The 20,509-nt window shown below is 37.4% G+C and overlaps 1 protein-coding gene across 12 annotated transcripts in view; it reads left to right on the top strand.

Moving 5' to 3' along the window:
* Positions 1 to 1,341: 1,341 nt before the first annotated feature.
* PTPN13 (protein tyrosine phosphatase non-receptor type 13) overlaps positions 1,342 to 20,509 on the top strand; it is a 234,878-nt gene continuing 215,710 nt past the window's right edge. For 9 of the 12 annotated variants that reach the window (XR_003795550.1, XM_029234945.1, XM_029234946.1 and 6 more), the window contains exon 1: positions 1,342 to 1,823. The gene's annotated coding sequence lies outside the window, so the exon portion shown is untranslated. The remainder of the gene's footprint in view (positions 1,824 to 20,509) is intronic. The other 3 variants (XM_029234948.1, XM_029234947.1, XM_029234949.1) reach the window with 2 other exon arrangements.

The following is a 20,509-nucleotide window of genomic DNA, read 5'->3' as shown; positions in this document are numbered from 1 at the left end:
AGGACCCTTATCTTAAAATTCTGCTGTGCATTTTCTATTGTTTAGCGCTGTGAGTAATCACATTCAGTGCACATTTGCAAGGCATATTTGACTGAACACATCCATCACAGATATTCATTTAGTAAATGAGATAATGAAAACTCAAGGCTCGCCAAAGGTAAACCATTACTATTAATCCCCTCATTCATCATACGTGTACAGCAGCCTCAGGGGCTAGGGTTGCAGCTCTAACTTTGCTTCAGATCTCTCCATTTTGGAACCAGCCATGAAGTTAAGTTTCACCTAGGGTTCAACATTAGGGGTCCAAGACTAAATTAACTCCCAGGTCCCCTTGTACCAGGTTTACCTCATACTTCTGAGAATAAACCCAAACTTTTGAAACTCAAATGACAAGATACCATTCGCTCATGAATTCAGTAAGACTTCCTTGTAAATTGTTGTAACCCAAATCTTTTAGCTTGCAGGAGGGTCATAGCTGCTAGGACGTACTTCTGCTAAGTTGTAATGTGTAGTCCTATAGAAAAATGGATGCCTTTATTTTATTCCATTTTGTCAAACATTTTACTTATTTTTTTAATTTAGGATTATCTGAGCTTCAGAAGGAAAATTACAAGAATTTATACACTTTTTTTTTTTTTTTTTACAAATATGAGAATGTGAGTTTTCCTGAGGGCATTTGGGGTTTACCAAGTGTTGCCACCATACCTTTGAAGATCATTTTACAACTGTGGGAATACTCACCGAGATGTTTTCATTGACCCCGCCATTTCCAAGTCGCTATATTGCTGCAGGGAGCTGGCACAGCCCTGCTCTTTCTCTCATTCTTCTTCTCCTCACCCTTTCAAAGCCCAAATCCGCCCGGTGGGAATATGGAAACAAGGCTGGAGGCAAGGGAGGGCAAGGGGGGAGGGGTTATTTCGATTGACAGGGGAAGAGCAGGGCATTTTTCACTCTCCCTCGCGCTCTGCTGGGCCACAAAGTTCTGTTTCTGAAGTTGGAAGTGTGGGGGCGGTCGGCTGCATTTTCAACTTGGCCAGAAATTAGGAGCCCACCCCGCAGGGGCTAAGAACTTCGCTGCCAGGCCATCAACCTGAGCGTCTGGCAAGCCAGAAGAACGCGAAAAGCCAGGCCCAAGACTCCGGTTGTCATGGGAACCTGGGCGCCTGTCTCCCCGGCGACCTTGTCCCTAGGGAGGGGGCGGGGCTGGAGGGCTGTCGGGCCAATGAGGCCGAGGGGACGGCGGGGTCGGAGATCCGCTGTGCTCCGGGAATCCGAGGAGGGTTGATTGACATGAACTGGGCGGAGCCGGTGCGGGCGCGTGAGGTGTAGCCCGAGTGAAGCGAGTAGCTCCGGCAGCCGCGGCGCGGCGAGGGTGACACACCATGATTACATCTCCTAGAGACCGTCTTGCTGGCGAGCACCACTCCCTGGCTTCCCGGTCCGCCTCTGCCGCCTCGGCAGCGCTCGGAGCCGGCTGCAGAAGTTGAGCCGTTCCGCACCAGAGGGTTTGGCGAAGCCCTTGGAGGCGTACCGGGCAGCAGAGGGCCGGGAAGGGTGCGCGAGCGCTCGAAGGTCAGGCGGTCGGCCGGGGTCGCGGCTGGAGGGGCGTTTCGGAGGCGTGGAGGAGGAGGAGATGCTGCTCCTCTTTTCCCCCTCCCCAGGCTCCTTCTCCAGCTCCTTCGGCCCACGCTCGCAGCCGCTTGGGGAAGAAGAGGTGGAGGCTCTGGGCGCCCGCGGGGGCTGCCGGCTGCCCACCCCGACGCCGCGTCCCCGCAGCCCTCGTCCCGCGCTCCAGTAGTAGGACCGTGTCTCCGGAAGAGCGGGTAAGGACGAGAGCTGCCTTGGGCTCTGGACTGCGTGTGCAGAAAGTGCCCAACAAAGTGCACCGCGCTCGCTCTTTTCCACCTCTCTCTGCTTTTGCCCCAGCCCCTAAAATCAACCCTGTTGCCCTGGTGGAAGGAACTTTTTTTGGTTGGAGTGTTTTGGTGTGTTAGGTGGGGGTGGGGTTACTGGGGTGGGGAGGGATGAGATGATGTTTTATTGTGAATTAGGTAGATTCACCTTCTCCGCGGAGGAAAGTCGGATTCTCGGGAATTAAACCCCAGAGGGGGTAAGAGATTGTGGGGTAATAGAGAGTGACATTGCCCCATCTTGCTACTACATCTCTGCTCTGTGCGTGCTAAGGGAAGGGCTCCCAGAGTCTGTTTCCAATTTCTGTAAATGATTGTGGACATGGTGTGGTTAGAGGCCGCCGAGAAGAATGTGTATATGTAAGGGCTCGGAGAAGAGGGGGTTGGGTGGTAGGGAAGAGGGGGCAGAGGGAGAGACACTGCCTGATGCAAGCTCTTTTATTGCTTTTCTCTGAGTGGAGCTAACCACCCCTCTCCCTCTCTCCTTTACTCATTACAAGATACTGTAGTACCGAAAGCTGGAAAGCTAAAGTTTGGTAGAAGCAAGAAAGTTTTTACAAAGTTTAATTTCCCTCTGTTATGAATACACTGGAGAAGGGGGAATGGGGAGAAATATTACCACTAAAATAGGTTAACAGCAATACAGTTTTCAATGGCCTTACACATATATGATAGACCCTTCCATACAGTTCCAACTAATCTCTTGGACAGCCTTGTGTCATTTTCGTTTAATTGCATCTTTGAAATAACAAACGCGGTGACTTCATGGGGAGCTGCCTGGAGCTGAGTTTACCTCTCAGAAAATGGGGCAATCGGGTTTGTTTTCAAGGCGGGGACCTAAACGAAATGTAGGACACCTGATCTGTGGGTTGAAGAGTGCAGGTAACTAATTAGAAAGATTTTAAAATTTAGATCTACAGAGTTTACTAAAGGATGGGGAAAAAATGGAAGTCGTTGTATTATGAAACAAGCGTTGGTATTTTCCCAAATTCTTGTTGACTGGGTTGGGAGGGTCAACGTGTAAACTTGCTTCCTGTTCATTGGCTGTTTGTGTTGGTGCTATGATACAAATTATTTCTTATGTTAATATCATTAGCATTATTTATTAAGTTCATGCATGTATTGATTCAGTAAATTCGTACAGAGGCGAATTGACTGCTTTATTGTCCAATCTTAAGTTTATTATAGTTTTTTCATAATAACTTTGTATTCTAACTTTGATGTTCTAGAGGCCTTGTGGAAGTATGTGTTGGGGAGATGGTAGGATGGAAGGTGGAATTAAAAATAGAAAAAATATCTAGGGTTATTAAGAAAAGGAACTAATTTGAAGTGTGTTTCACTTTTACATGAACTTTAAAAAATTTTTTATTTATTTAATTTTTATTGGAGTATAGTTGATACAAGAACTTTTAAAAGAAATCTATTATGTAGGTTTGAATTTACATTTGTCCCACCAAAACTTTTACTTGCATGTAAAGCCTGCTCTTTTTTGGAGGGTGATTACCAGCATCTGAAAATATTTATAAATAGCTTTTCATGTCACAATAAACACACATACACAAACCATTAAAACCAGTGTCAATTGCAAAGATGGATTTTGATACTATGGTGGGGTCAAAAGTTGTAAAACTTACATTATGTTTTTCTGGAGGCATGCCTCAAATGCAGGAAGTGAATGTGAGAATTGGCTAATTGTTTTTGGTAGATGATAGGTATCAATCTTGAAATGAATGGAATTTATGTATTTTTTTATTAAGAAAAACAGGTCAAATCCTTGCTTTATTCTGCTTTTAATAGGTCAGGGATTGGATGAGGGGCATTGTAACTTCCCCTGTATCAATTGAGTATGTATTTTTCCAGCTCATCTTATTGCCCATTCCAAATGAGCTAGAGAAAGGAACTACTGAGAATAAGCTGCTGCAGCTTCTTCCTCTTTTTTTTTTTTAACATCTTTATTGGAGTATAATTGCTTTACAATGGTCTCTCTCTTTTTTTGACAAGAGTTTGACATTATTAAATAAACTACAAAACATTTTTTGTGGTATAATTAAATTGTAATTAATACCAATTGAAATCGAAAGGAAACACTGCCATACTCCAAGCCTGTGCATTTTAGGAGTTACTCCTGTCAACATTTTCTTATTTTGGAATATGCTTTGGGAGAAGTCTGTGCCATTAATTAGAATAGAGAATTGAAGGTTTTCTCCTCTCAGGCATCTGATGTAACCAAGTGTGACTCATTTGAGTTAATGTCCCTTTACACTGCTGGAGCCTGAAAAAGGAGAAAGGATATTGGGTCTCAGAATAGAAGGATTAGTGCTGAGGGGAAGGGTGAGGGCCTGTTGCTCTGGATTTCCAATTTTTTCCACTGACAACTTTTCTTAATTTGAAAATTAAGATAGGTTGAACAACCCAGGAACTGGATTTAAAAAGCTTTTAATGAGTAATTAATATAGAACATCAATGATCTAAGTTAAAAGTTACATAGTCACTGTAAGCATGTCACATCAAAACTGTGGTCTGTAAACTGCTCCACGAGGAGTAATCCCAGTAATCCTGTGAGTCTAGGGGGCAAAATGAAAATATCTTTAAGACCCCTGTCTTATTCTTGTTTAGTGTCAGTCACTGTGAATAAGCATCCTGTTCTATCCTGTATGAAGAATGTATGACTATAGCTAATAGCTTGTGAGACAGTAGGAGACCAATTACTTAACTTCTTAGGATAGAAAGGCAGCAACTTCTAAATGGTCTAGTGTTGAGGCTGCTGTAGATTTGAACCACAGATGAACATGTTTTTCCCCGGGTTTGCTTTCAGGTGCTTAGGAAATACAGGAACTGGTTTAAGCACCTGTTTAAGTGTGTTTGCCTTATCCTGTGCTCCACCACTGAATCCTGCTTTTTCTTTATTTTTCTTTGATTCCAGTATGAAAATTTATTGAAACAAACTTCCTCAGAGAGAATTCTGCTGTAGTATATAGAATGTGGACTTTACTGTCAGAGAAACATGTGTCCAAATCCTAGAGAATATCTTTAAATTTACTTTCCACATCTTTAAATAATTTAATAATATCTACTTCCCAAGGTATGTTGGGGATGAAATTAAATAATTTATGCAAAAGTGGCAAGTGCAAATTGACACTCAGTATTTAGTTTATTTCCTTCCTTTCTAGTCTCGTTTACATAATTGAATAACATTCAATAATAGCAAAAACTTATGATTGTACACCCAAATCATTCCTGAACATGTAACACACCATAGCCCTCAGGGGTTTTGACTTGAATCTGTGTTGTTGGAAGGCCCTCTTTGCCTACCAGCAAAGAAATGTCTTTGGTTGCACACTGCATCTATACTTAACAGTTTCTTATTTTCTTTCTAGTTTAGTGATACTCTGGCTGCATGTTAGAGTCACCTGGGTAGGTTTTAAAAATCTTTATGCCCAGGACTCAATTCAGACCAATTAAACCAGAATCTTTGGGGGTAAGACCCACACATCCTTATTTTTGGAAGCGCCCTAAGAAATTACAACATGGAGCCAACTTACAAACCAGTATTCTAGTCCTCTCTAGAAGGTGAGTATAGAAAATTTGATTCCCACAAATGCAGCAACATTTTTATGTTGTGTTTTGGTATTTTCCTCTACATAAATCACAAGAATTAAAAAAAAATAAATATGTTTCAGAAGCAACTATGTATATGCCCATCTACAGGATTTTTACTATTTGAATCAGAATTTAAGGTATAAATATTTCCCTCCAGTTCCTTAGAGCTGCACATGTGGTTAAATTTAAATTAATTTAATTAGCTATCACTTAAAATTCAGTTCCTTATTCCCACTAGCCAAATTAAAAAAATTTTTTTATTGAAGTATAGTTGATTTACAATGTTGTGTTTAATTTCTGCTCTATAGCAAAATGACTGTTATACATATATTCTTTTTCATATTCTTTTCCATTATTGTTTATCACAGGATATTGAATATAGTTTCCTGTGCTAAACAGTATGACCTTGTTGTTTATCAGTCCTATATATAATAGTTTGCATCTGCTAATCCCAAATTCCCAGTCCTTCCCTCCCCCCACTAGCCAAATTTTAAGTGCTCAGTAGCCACTTGTGGCTAGTAGCCCCTGCTTTGAACAGCTCAGATATGGAATATTTCTATCATCACAGAAACTTCTGTATTACCTAAAGGTTTGGAAATTTGTATTACAATTTCCCATCATCTGAAATGAGGTAAATATGATATATATAGGCATTTCCTTTAGATTTATAATTTAAAATATGTTATTTTTGATAGTTTTTTTTAAGTGAAGAGAAATATCACATTTTTAATGCTTTCCTCAATTCCTTGTACCTAGTTGTGAGGTTTTCCTTTTCAAAGTTAACTGAGAGGAGGAACTTGAGTGTCCTTATGTTTATCATTTATATCAGTATGCTCTGAATCCAACCAACGGCTTAATTGCTCTTGTGTACTACAACAGTTTCAGGAAATAGAGAAAGTCATCATTTCAACTTAAGTGTTGGAATTTGATTCAAGGTTTTTCTATCTGGGGAAGCTTTTTTTTTTCTTTTACAAATGGAGACTCTTAGTTGCCGTATGGTACAATTGAATTTTCCAACAGAAAACCGTCTTATTGGTTTTAACTTGAACATAGAGTTGCATGAGGGACTTTATTTCTTTTCTTTTTTTAAAAAATATTTTTATTTACTTATTTATTTTTGGCTGCGTTGGGTCTTTGTTGCTGCGTGTGGGCTTTCTCTAGTTGCGGCGAGCGGGGGCTACTCTTCGTTGCGGTGCACTGGCTTCTCATCGAGGTGGCTTCTCTTGTTGCGGAGCATGGGCTCCAGGCGCGCGGGCTTCAGTAGTTGTGGGACACGGGCTCAGTAGTTGTGGCTATCGGGCTCTAGAGCGCAGGCTCAGTAGTTGTGGTGCACAGACTTAGTTGCTCCGCGGCATGTAGGATCTTCCCGGACCTGGGCTCCAACCCGTGTCCCCTGCGTTGGCAGGCAGATTCTTAACCACTGCACCACCAAGGAAGTCCTGAGACTATTTCTTCCCACAAGAAAGCATTCCCTTCAACAAAAATGAGGTTCCTAAGCAGTTTGAGATGGTTGAAAGCTAACACTATGTCGTGAATTTTGATGGTGTTTGTCACTTGTTAACTACTGATGCACAGCTTCGAAGAAACTGTACATGTAGTTCATCTCAGCTGTACCACCCCCCTTAGCACCTTAAAAAAAAAAAATCAAAGTTTTCTTTATTGGTTTATTGTGTTGTGAGTAGAAACTAAAGTGGGTAGAAATGGAAACATTATTTTTAATTAAAAGCGTTCCTTCTTTTTTTCCTTATTGGTAGATTGTTCATTTCTTTTAACATAAACACATGCTTTTTTAACTACTCAGTTCAGAAAAATTTGCATCCAAGATGTTGAGAGTTATTTTGTTGAAAGGCTGTCTGATGGAATGTTTTGTATTCTGTATCATTTTCATATTTTAATGCTTTTCCTCTTATTTCTCATGTAGTTGTGGAACAAAAATGAAACATTCTTATTGAATAACTTAAATTAAGGTTAGAATGATTATATAATCTGAGAATGTGTTAAAAATATTCTAAGTTGGTGTATTTTTTTTTTTTAGGAAGAAAGATAGAGCCTGAGAATTTTTTAAAAGAAGAGAACCCTTTTAAGAAACTTAGTTACTCTTAGAACTGCTTAAGTATTACTTAAGCACTTTCTCTAGAAAAGTGTAATTTTTAAAATAAATATTTAAACTATTAAGGGATTATTTATTTTAGGTCTTAGTGTAGTCAGATATCTCTTCTGGAAAATATAATGTTGAAGTAAAAAGAAATAATCAGTGTTTTGACACAGGAGTTTCCCTTATTTGTAATGTTTTGAATGACAAATTCATTCTCTCAATGTCTTTCATACTCTTGACTTTGCTGAGATGTAATTTCATAGAATTATTTGAACGTAATATTGATTAAATTCATTCTTCACAGTCTATTTTGATTTGACTCTGATGCTAGTTTCTAGAAGTGAAGGAATGAGCTTCACATGATGATTCAGATGCAACATACACCAGTTTTCTAAGTACTGTGTGAAAATTTACAAAAGCTAAAATGTATCCTTATGGCTGTACATCATGAAAGCTGAAATAGGTGTTTCATTTTTTTAAAAAAATGATCAACTATACTTCAATTAAAAAACAACTCTTAGGGACTTCCCTGGTGGTACAGTGTTTAAACTGCGAGCTCCCAGTGCAGGGGCCCTGGGTTCGATCCCTGGTCAGAAAACTAGATCCCACATGCATGCCTCAACTAAGAGTTTGCATGCCACAAATAACACCCGGTGCAACCAAATTAAATAAATTAATTAAATTAAATTAAATAAAAAACAACTCTTAGATTAGAAAAAGCAAAATAACATAATTTTTTAAAATATACAATAAATATAATTTAGCTTAGGAATATTCAATTATCAGATCGAAACCAGCTAAAACTATATTGTGGATATGTACCAGTCAGTTGAATTCAGTCAGAACTTTGAAATTCTGGCACTGCTTTGAGGTATACAGAAATAAATAACAGATAGTATATGTGTTATTACACAGTACCTGGCAGTATTGCTGTTTTATTTGTAATTCAAGCCAACATATCCTTCAGTGTTCATAGTTATATAATTCTTACACTTACAAAGAAAAAATCTAGACTATATTATTTTCCATTATTAAAATTTAATGGGAATTTCCTTCAATTTTTAAATAAAAGAAACTATTTTAATGTTATCACATAATATGTCATACTCATTATATAGCTGAAGACCAAACAGCTACATTTTTTTTTTTTTTTTTTTTTTTTGCGTTATGCGGGCCTCTCACTGTTGTGGCCTCTCCTGTTGCGGAGCACAGGCTCTGGACGCGCAGGCTCAGCGGCCATGGCTCACTGGCCCAGCCGCTCCGCGGCATGTGGGATCTTCCCGGACCGGGGCACGAACCCGTGTCCCCTGCATCGGCAGGCGGACTCTCAACCACTGCGCCACCAGGGAAGCCCCAGAGCTACATTTTAAAAATAAGATTTCATCTTAATCTTTCTCAATGTTTATGTGTGTACATCAAGACTTCATCTAACTTCAAGGGTGTTTTAAGATTGTACTGAGATACTGAGATTTAATTAAAAAATAGATGATATTGTCCTTCCACCTAAAGGGATATTAAAGAATCACTGTTGGTAAACCAAGCCAGTTGAGTGTTTTTCTAGTAGCCGTAATGATGAATCTGGACTGATCTAACCATATTCTGATGGCCAGCCCCCCTTTTTAAAAAAATATATTTATTTTATTTTATTTTATTTATTTATTTATTTTTGGCTGCGTTGGGTCTTCCTTGCTGCGTGCGTGCTTTCTCTAGTTGCGGCGAGCGGGAGGCTACTCTTCGTTGCGGTGCATGGGCTTCTCATCGGTGCATGGGCTTCTCATCGCGTTGGCTTCTCATTGCATTGGCTTCTCTTGTTGCGGAGCACGGGCTCTGGGCACACGGGCGTCCGTAGTTGTGGCTCGCGGGCTCTAGAGTGCAGGCTCAGTAGTTGTGGCGCACAGGCTTTGTTGCTCCGCGGCGTGTGGGAACTCCCTGGACCAGGGCTTGAACCCTTGTCCCCTGCATTGGCGGGCGGATTCTTAACAACTGCTGCCACCAGGGCAGCCCTGGCTAGCCCCCTTTTTAATTGTTCTGTATTCAGTAAACGTACATTGAATTCCTGTTTTCTGCCGGGCGCTGTACTAGGCACTGGTGATACACAGAGAGGGCACATTTCCAAGATAGCAGATAAATGGTTTAGTCTGTGGCCACATATATTTAATCATCTGAGTTCAAGCCAAGTAAGCCAATCTATTGACAGGATATATTGGCACAGAACAGCTGTAAAGGTAAAAATTAAATCATATGTAAAACTTTACAAACGTGAGTACTGATCTGAATATATATGAATTGTTTTTAGATGCAGCTGTGCATTGTGTTGACCATTCCTCTTTGATTTAGAGACAACAGTATAGCATGGGATTTAGACCCTAGACTTTGGAGCCAGGCAGCCTGAGTTTTAATTTCTGACTCTGATATATAAGCTCTGTGACCTTGTGGAAATTTTCCCTGTGGAAAACCCTTGTGGATATTTCATCTACAAAATAAGGATAATTACCAGGCCTCTTTTATGGGATTGTTGTAAGGACTAAATGATTAATTCATTAAAACATGTAAGCAATTGGAGCAGTGCCTAATGCATACTAAGTATTTAATAAATATTAGCTATTATTATTTTTGGTATACTCTTATAACAGTTTTTATTTATTTATTTAATACCCTGGGTAAAGGTAATATATGAACTTAAATATGTTTTTTTGTTTCAAAGTTTATGGCCCTACTTTGTTTCTTGGGCTGCATGTTTCTGTTTCTTCCACTCATTACTTGGGCTTGTTGATATATGTAACCTGTGCCTAATTTTCACACACTTCGTGGAACTTGTGAAAATAAATGTCATCCTCTTCAGACTACCCTTTTTTTTGTTTTGGCCATGCTGCGTGGCTTGTGGTATCTTAGTTCCCTGACCAGGGATTGAATGTGGGCCATGGCAGTGAAAGTGCCAAGTCCTAACCACTGGACCCCCAGGGAATTCCCAAAACTACTCATTTTTAGAACCCTACACATCTCCTGTTTTGGAGTTACTTTTTAGAGCATATGGCATGTTGTTTTTGAAGATCCTTTGTAGTGGCACATCTCTTCTTTGAGAATAGGTTTGATTCAATTAAATAATATATTCATGATCTAGAAAGGTGAATGATTTAGGAGGATTTAATAATTTCAATTAAAATGTAAAATGATTATAAAGTAAAAGGAGTGATTTTTAAAGTAGGACTGTAAACATGATTAGAAAGACAGTCCCAGAAATATCTCTGATAATATTGTGTTTGAGGACAAAGGTATCTATCCTCCCATAGTGTCTATTTTGAAAGTTAACACTATCAGGTACATAAATTCTAGTATGTTTAAATGTACATTGTTCACAGTCACACAGATACATTACTTAATATTTGTGAATCTTATGTTGCTATGCCCCTAGGAGTGTTGTGTAACATAACCTAAAATTGTTTTCTTTTTCTTTTAAAGGGTATGTGTTTTTGTTTTTTAATTTAATTAATTAATTAATTTTTGGCTGCATTGGATCTTTGTTGCTGCGTGCGGGCTTTTAGTTGAAGTGAGCAGGGGCTACTCTTCATTGCGGTGCGCAGGCTTCTCATTGCCGTGGCTTCTCTTGTTGCAGAACACAGGCTCTAGGAGCGTGGGCTCAGTAGTTGTGGCTCGCGGGCTCTAGAGCGCAGGCTTAGTAGTTGCGGCGCACGGGCTTAGTTGCTCTGCGGCATATGGGATCTTCCCGGACCAGGGCTCGAACCCGTGTCCCCTGCATTGGCAGGAGGATTCTCAACCTCTGCGCCACCAGGGAAGCCTATAACCTAAAATTCTTTAGTAAGTTTTTGTAGACGTTTATCCTGACTGATTTTGCGCACCCTTTTAGAACCTTTAATATACTAATATACCTTATGAATCTCCAAGATGATTATGTATACAGTCGTCCCTCCATATTCTCCATGGGATTGATTCCAGGACCCCCATGGATATAAAAGCTGTGGATACTCAAGTCCCTTATATAAAATGGCATAGTATTTGCATATTACCTACACAAATCCTCCCATATACTTTAAATCATCTTCAAATTATTTATACTATCTAATACAGTGTAGATACTGCGTAAATCATTGTAAATACAATGCAAATAGTTGCCAGCATGCAGCAAATTCAAGTTTTGCATTTTGGAACTTTATGTAATTTTTTTTTTCCCAAATAATTTCCATCTGAGGTTGGTTGAATCTGTGGTTGTGGAACCTGTGGTTACAGATGGCCAACTGTTTATCATTTTAATTTATTTGACAATTTAACTACAGAACCCACAATACATCTCTTAGCATCTTTCTTTTTTTTTTTTTTTTTTCGGTATGCGGGCCTCTCACTGCTGTGGCCTCTCCTGTTGCGGAGCACAGGCTCCAGACGCACAGCCTCAGCGGCCATGGCTCACGGGCCCAGACGCTCCGTGGCATGTGGGATCTTCCCAGACCGGGGCACGAACCAGTGTCCCCTGCATCGGCAGGCGGACTCTCAACCACTGCGCCACCAGGGTAGCCCTTAGCATCTTTCTTAATAGGAGCACTGATTTGGGAAATATTCTTTGTGTTTGCCCTATCCAAGACCACTGCAATGAATTATTTGTTTTGCTTCTTCCAATGAGAAGTTGCTTTGGGTTGCTAGGACAAGAGACCCTGGCATAACAATGACCTAAGAAGATAGGGATTTCCTTTTCTCTAATATAAAGTCCAGGCATAGGACTCCAGAGCTGCTCTGGCTGTTTTAAGACATGGCAATGAACCCAGACATCTTTTTTTTCTTCTCTACCTCCTTACTGCAAGGCTTCCATCCTCAAGATGCCCTCTTGGTTACAAAATGGCTGCTAGCATTCTATAAAAATGTCCTTCTAGTCAGAATATATGGAAGAAATGGGGGAAATGGCAAAAAAGGGTATGCCTTCCAGCTGAGTCAGATCCTTTTAAAGAATTTTCTTGAAAGTCTTACCCAATGACTTTATATTGGCCATCTGTACATAAAGGGATGCTGGGAATTGTAGTTTTTTTGCTGGGCACTTGGCTGTCCCAAAACAAACTGAAGAGAGTAGATATTGGGGATCCAATTATTATTTTCTCCAGACTGCCTAACATCGGATCACTGTTTGTTTCCAGGTTAATGGGATTTGGTTGTAGTACCTCTGAATAAATTATAGATCCTATGCTAGGTTTTTGGGGGGATAGGAGGCTTGGTTTTACTGACTTATCACTTGATAGCTAACACATACATTATGCTAATTAAAGTGCCTTGACCTAGAAGATAATTAAGAAACTAGATTTACTTTCTGTGGAGGCTGGTTCACAGCCATTAAGATTGTTTAGTACTTTATACTTTGCATTGTTTCATAGTTAATTCCTTGTAGTAAGTACGTATCATTCATATAATTTTTAAAAATCAGTATTTAACCTACCGTTGAAATATTAAATTATTATTAACCTTTAACAAGACAAAATTAATATATTTATGTCTGTTCTTAAATGTTTAGCTTTTGTGAAAACTAAATCTAGGTGGTGTTATAATTTATTAACATTCAAACATAAATTTGGAAGTATAGTATAGTAGAAAGAGCACAGATTTTGAATTTAGGTAGTCCTCGGTTTGCGTTTTAGCTCTTTTAGTAATTAGAGTCATTTTGGATAAGTAATTTAATCTCTCTGTGTCTGATCTGTAAAATGGAAATAATAATGTCTACCTCAGAAAGTTGCATGAGCTTTATTCCTGAGTCATTACATATATAAAATGATTGGGCACAGCCCACGGATTCAGTTTACAAGAATTCTTTACCTTTTACTTCCCTTTTCATCTATATATACTGGGCAAAACAGCAACCTAAGAAATATGATTAATTATACTGAGAAAAAAGCTTGGCTTATCTCTTCATCCTCCCAGATTTTAGCCTCTCTAGTATGTTTTGATTAGGTCACTGACTATGCTTTGGTTATCAGATGTTTTACATGTAAGATCTTTTTAGACATAGTAGCTACATATTTACTTTAAAATTGACATCTTAAAAGAAATAAAATGGGCAAATCGGCCATGCCCCCGTGAATATGTGAAAAATATGGAAATTGGTAGGAAAAAATACCTACAGGATTATTTGACTACAGTTAAAATAGCAACAATTATAAATATTTTACAAGTAATATAAATTAATTTTTGTTGTAATGTCTTTTGTTTCTTAGATAAACTAATTATACAGCTGTAAAGTATGTGACTGACTGCTCTGTGTTCAGAATTGTTTTCAGTATATTGAGAAATATTTTAAAATAAAAGGAAAAGGTTCCTACCAAAAAACTTAAAATCTAGGTTTAAAAAAAACACAGATAGGAAAGATAGGAAGCCATTATATATTAGAAAACAATGAATAAATGCTCTAAAATTTTGAGGAAGAAAGTGTGGCTTAGTCACAGGATTCACTTGGGTAGAGCTTGAGCTGTCTTGAAGATGTTATTAATGTCTGGGAAAGAGCATGGTGTATCACAGGGCAGAGTAAAAGATATGAGTGAGTCAATTCAGGAGAGAGGAAGTGTTAAGAAGTGCTGAAGGTGGCATGTGAAAATGAGAAGAGTAGGGGGACAGAGAAGGAAGTACCTAAAGAGTAAGAGAACTAGGAAAGTGTAATGTTAAAGATGATGCATTAGGAGAGTCTGTCAAGGAGTATGTGACCAGTAGCAACAGATGCCATAGGGAGCCAACAAAAGATGATGGAAGAAAAGTAGAAGAAAAAGAACAGTGTGATCAGTTGAGTGTTATTACCTTCAACACCATTTTACTATACTGATAAGGAGAGGAATAGGAAGGAAGTTGAAATGGAGGATGGTATTTGGTGGCAAAATAGATGAGATTCAGATGATCTGAATGATTTCATGAGTCAGAAAAAATTTCTTTGTAAAATTGAAGATGGTGAAATAACAGATTCTATGAGATTAAGAGATTTAAAGTTCCAGAAAGAGTGAAAAAGAATACTCTCTTTTTATGAGGCTTTGTCTGGATGGGAAGGAGTGAACTGTAGGTAGAGTTGTTAGCTTTGGTCAGGAGGAGAGCAGCTTTTTCTGTAAGATTGAAGGGAATGTTACAAAGATATATGTGGGCCTGTTGAAGAATAGAAATGAAAATAAGAGAATTCTGTAAGAAAATTTACACTTAATGCAGTTATCTTCAGAAAGTGCCGTCAGAAGAGGCAAGCTTGTCTGCTTTTAACTATGATTCGGTAGTGATGAAAAATTGGAAGTTTGAAGAGAGATGTAAAGGTTAGAAATAATCACTGTTGGGAGAGTAATGGGAGATCGATAAATGATTTATAGGCTTTATCACTTTGAAGTTGAAAATTTGAACATTGATGGCCTAAATCCACATCTACAGAAAATGAAGGGTAAGGTATAGGGGTTATTGCAATCTGCAGTGGTCAAGTGAAATATGGGGCCTAGAGTAATGAGGAAACTCAGTGAGGCTGGGAAGATTGGTTGAAATAGAAAGTGATTTTACTCAGCACTTTCTGAATTTGCTCAATAAGCCAACTACTGACTGAATCAAAGATATTTATCATTTGCTGCTATCTGCCACTTGTTAGAACAAGCTGACAAAGGATCTTGACTCCGAGTAAAGTGTGTATGATGTTTGTTCAGTTTATGTGGATTAGTTACTGCTTGGGTCACTTAACCTGCAGTTGGGGATTGTATTTAAAAGGGGCCATGTAAACCATAAATTCAGAAAAAGTGTTTAAATAAAAACCTCATCCTGTTGTTTAATGTTGTGCTATAGTACTTGGGTTTTTTATGTGCCACTAGTATGACTTTACTGTCAGTCTTTGTACTTATTTATTATAGTTATCACTGGGATTCAAAATTGTAAATTAATTGGGAATCTCTTCTGCAAATTGCTTTGGCTACAAAAAAAATTTCTATCCTTTTCTTAGATGTTAGCATTATACTTGGCAGATAGACCAACTCCTAAAAAAGTTTTGAATCTCATTTTTCCATTTTTAATTCAGATAAATGTTTTATCTGCTATACCAAATGTGATGTAAAAAGTAAAATTCAAAAATATATTCAGTATTTTATCAACTCAGGACTTGATTTATTTTTAAATTCCTGAAACAACATATTACAAAACTTCTTGGCTATCTACAAATACTTGGTTATTGCCTGAAGTCACCTAGTTGATTGTTAAGTAACAGCAAAATTCAGTGTAGGCCTCTACAAATAGTGTCTTAGCTGGCCAAATCATCTAAAGGATTAATTGTCATTGCTTTGATTAATAAAGTGTATATAATGGTGGCTGGTGCATTTTCCTTTTCTGCTTTTTGTATTACCAAATAGTTGTAAGAAAAAAAAATCTAGAGGAAATAATGTTACTCTAGTTTATAAATTACTCTTGGTTCACTTAGACAGCATCTTTAAAAGTATATTTGACCTCCTAATCATGTGAAAAAGACCTAATCAGGAATTTATTGTCTCAAGAGAAACAGTTTCAATGGTATATGCTATAAACAGCAAAATTCATGTTTATGATACCTTTAAAACTATTAATCTTTTAAGAAGTTATTTAAATCCTCTTTTACTACCCTAATGAGGGCCATTGTAAAGGTTTTCATTTCTCTATATTGTGACAATTAGCTTTTTAGACTGAATAATACTTTAAAAGCTAATTATATGAAGCAGCAGTTTGTAAATATGCACCTGTGCCATTATAATCTGTAGATTAAGCCAAAAATTTATACACAAACCACACATGTATGTTTATGATATCTTTCAGATCACCTAAAGGAACAGTGAAAATGATTACAATGATGAGATACTATTTGTGTATTTACTATAAGAATTTAAAATAGGATATTATTTATTTTTACAACAAATCTGTGAGATAGATGTTATTATTCTTATTTTACAGATGAGAAAACTGAATCTTAGAGAGGCTCGATGAGTTGCCATAGGTCACACAGTTGGTTGGTCGTGGAGTAGGGATTTTGAATCCATGTCTGTCTGACTCCAGTCAATTGTCTTAACCATAACTTCTCATGTGAATAGTATCTTTTATTTAGTTATTTAGTTATTGATTGATTGATTGTACATTTTAAAACAAGCAGAATCAAGGAGAGGCAAAAAATTACCTCAATTTACATAGAAAGTGTGAAAGAGAACTCCATAGTCTGGAATCTGAGTTTATGCAGTCGTTCAGGAGCTTTCAAACAGTTGTTCTTGCATTGGTAGTGTATTTTACTTTCAGCTTGTTTTACCCCCAAGGTCTTCTCCCTACTATCCTGTGGTTTTCCTAGCATCAAGTTCCTATAAACTGTTAAATAAAGACAAAAATGTGTCCTTTTGAAAATCTTTTTAAAATGTTTACATGCTCATCACAGTATTATTTGTAATGGTATAAAATTGGAAACAACATAAATAGCTTACAGAGGAGGCATGGTTTAAAGTACTGTTCTAAATCCTTATAATGGAATTTTATGATCATCAAAAATTAGGTTGATAAGAGGTTTTTAACATGAAAATATAATGTTAAATAGAAAAAAGATAAAAATTTAGTAAACAAAGCATGATTATAGACATAGTTTTCATTTTCTTTACATTTTATGAAAACTTTCAATGTTAAAAAGGCCAGAAAAAAAACCCAAAATGCCCCAAATAGTGATATGTAAAGGAAAACCAACCTGTTTTAGAAGTAGAAAGATTAGAATGTGAAGAATTAAAAATATATAAAATTTGTTCTGCTGAGTTGAGAAATAGATATTTTGCCTGGTGATTTTTTTCTAATATGGAAGGGGCTTACTGATTTTAATACATCGAATTATCTTAGCTAATGCTTTAGACAAACTAGAAGATGTAGTTGAGCCTGGGTTACTTTTTATAAGGATGTTTAGATAATAATGATAATACACACTTATAAAATGTACTGTTTAGTAAAAAATTAATTCCTCTAAACAATCTTAAGGTAGATACTACTAAAATCTCCATTTTTTCAGGTAAGGAAACCAAGGTAGAGTTAGATTCATTTGCTCAGAGTAATTAAGCAGAAGAGCCAGCATTTTGAATCTAGGTAGTCTGGTCCCAATGCCTGTGCACTTAATTGCTACACACTAGATAATTTTAATAGTGAAAATCATTTGTAACTTTTAGTTCAGGGTTAGAAGTAATGATCTTATTAAGGTGCGGTCATTAAGAACAGTTTATGACCAACTCTCCATTCCATTCTTAGTGCATTTAAAAATTGTCCTTTGGTTTGGTTGACAGCTGTATTTACAGAGCCCCAAACTGTTGGTGACTGCTAACAAAGTTTCTTTTCTTCTCCTTTGAATCAACTCTTTCAGTAGGCTTGCGTGCTTTGTATGTGGTGGTGTAGAAAGTGTCTGATAGGAGAACTCCAAAAGTTTCTAAATTTTAGTTTATCATGCCGTTTTAAAACTCATTCACAATATAAATTGACTGACATTTGCTCTTATTTGGAGAAGTGGAATTATATCCTGGAGTTCTTTGAAACATAAAAATCTCTATTAACCCTTTCCCTTAACTGTCTTCACGTCCTTTTTTCTTTTCTACTTAAGAATTGTATACTATTCTTATGCAGGTAGTTAGATGATCTTTTATTAAGTGAACAGTTTTCTTGCCCACAGACTTTAATTCTTATAGCAGGTAAAATTTGTTTTATTATTTTGAAGTATCTTATATTTTAGAAAGATAAAACATGTGTACTGTACAAGATTGAAAAGTACAAAAATTGAAGTTGTCTTTTTATTCGTATCTCCAGGTCCCCTCCAGGGGTGCTATTCTGTAGCCATCATTTTCAGTAATGTCACCAGAGCCAGGAGAAAACATTAATGAACAATGTACCAAACTGATGTTTTAGTCTTCCTTAACAGGAAACTTTACATGTACCCTCTTAGTATGCTAAAAAGCTCTTTGCTATTCAAAATAATTTATACAAAATCTTCCTTTTTTATATATTAAACAATACATCTTTATTTTTCTGGTTTTCTTTTTCTCCCCTCCTCAAATTACCTCATTAGTCAGACATTTCTCACACTTTTGACCTGTTAACCCCCATTCTTTTGTTACCAGTTAGAAATCTGTTAGTAAAAGCAAACTTGAATGTCTCACCATTAATATACTGTTTTGTTTGTTAAGTTGAACATTTTCTTTTAACTGAGGTTGATAAATATTTGGTACAGCTGAACTTGGATCATTTTACAGTTGAAAGGGGAACTTAGATCTATTTCATTTCTCTTAAAGAGCATTGAGTTACAAAGAAACTCCAATATATAGAAATTTTGGTATATAGAAATTTGGTATATAACAGTTTTTTTTAATGTGCTTGCTCTTCTGCTTTTCTTGTCGAAGCATGAAAACTGAAGACTATGTATGGAGTTACTCTTACTGTATACCCAAAGTTCAGATTTATTTCCTGCTTAAATAGAGTGCATTGGGAGGAAAACTATGCCAGAGTATACTTTTCTAATTACATTGTTTTAACTCTTTGTAATTGTGCTTCCTTTTATGTGTACCTTTTGAAATGTAAGCAAAAGGTAGGGTAGGTTGGAGGTTCCAAACATGAGCAGTAGCTGAATTATCTATGAATTGATTAAAAATAAACATTTTGGGATAATTCCTAGACCCTCAGGAATTTATAGTTTTGTTTTGTTTTGTTTGCGATATGCGGGCCTCTCACTGTTGTGGCGTTTCCCGTTGCGGAGCACAGTCTCCGGACGCGCAGGCTCAGCGGCCATGGCTCACAGGCCCAGCCGCTCCGCGGCACGTGGGATCTTCCCGGACCAGGGCACGAACCCGCGTCCCCTGCATCGGCAGGCGGACTCTCAACCACTGTGCCACCAGGGAAGCCCAGGAATTTATAGTTTTAAAATGTGCCCCACATGCAGCTTTCCTAAAATTGGTAGAAAATAAGTACACTTTTTATTGTATCTTTCTAGGAATCCTATCTCTCCTTTAAAAATATAGATATTTCGGTCATGCTTTTATAAATTTGTTCTATAAATTTAAAAAATATAAGTTAATTTGTTGGGATAATATTATACATACCCTTGAGTAGGTGTCACTAGCCTCAGTACCTTTAGGAACAAGAAGGGCCAAAGATAGTTGAGGGTAGAGGAAAACAATAATGAATGATGGATATTGTAAAGAACTAAAGGGCTCAGACTGTAGCTAAAGTGGACATCTGCTACCCACCTTGAGTGCTGCCACATCTCCTTTTTTCCCAAGATTTTTATGTGAAATCTCTTTTATATGTGAAATCTTTCAATTTATAAATATTGGCACAAATTCACACTTTTGTAAAATATGGTGTGGGCCATTGCTCTATAAGCCAAACACATGTCTGCAGGCCAGATAAAGCCCATGGGCCACCAGTACACAACCCATGCCCTGAACTACCTTACACTTGTATGAACTACCTTACACTTGTATGAACTACCTTACACTTGTATGAACTTGAAATATTTTGTTTTGACATTTATTAAGGGATAATAATGATGATAATGCTTCCAGCCATCTGCCTTGATTAATATTTCACTTTAGCATATTAGTTGTATAAACATTGGATTTTTGTGTAGGCGGAAAGAAAAGAATAGGACTATTTTCTAAAATATATAGAGGATAATGTCTGATGTGTAAATGTATCAGAGACTTGGTTCCATGATTTTTCTTAGAGAAATTTTGTTCTCAATCCCTTTCTTTCTCAAAGTCTGTCATTCTTCCTTTTTCCTGCCTGCACATTCAGTATCTCCATGCTCTTCCCATGAATGTTCTTTTCATTTGCAAGAGTTATGAAAGAAAAATCTTTTGTACAGAAACTCTATAGAATGAAAATCACTTTGTGACTGACTTAGCTGCACAAACGTTGAGACATTCTTCACCATAGCATT

This window comes from Monodon monoceros, unplaced genomic scaffold, assembly GCF_005190385.1.
Source record: "Monodon monoceros isolate NGI ecotype Baffin Bay Population unplaced genomic scaffold, NGI_Narwhal_1 Super_Scaffold_20, whole genome shotgun sequence".
NCBI classification, from domain to species: Eukaryota; Metazoa; Chordata; class Mammalia; order Artiodactyla; family Monodontidae; genus Monodon; species Monodon monoceros.
The sequence above is the reverse complement of the archived record's forward strand: the minus strand, read 5'-3'. Positions and strand labels throughout refer to the sequence as shown.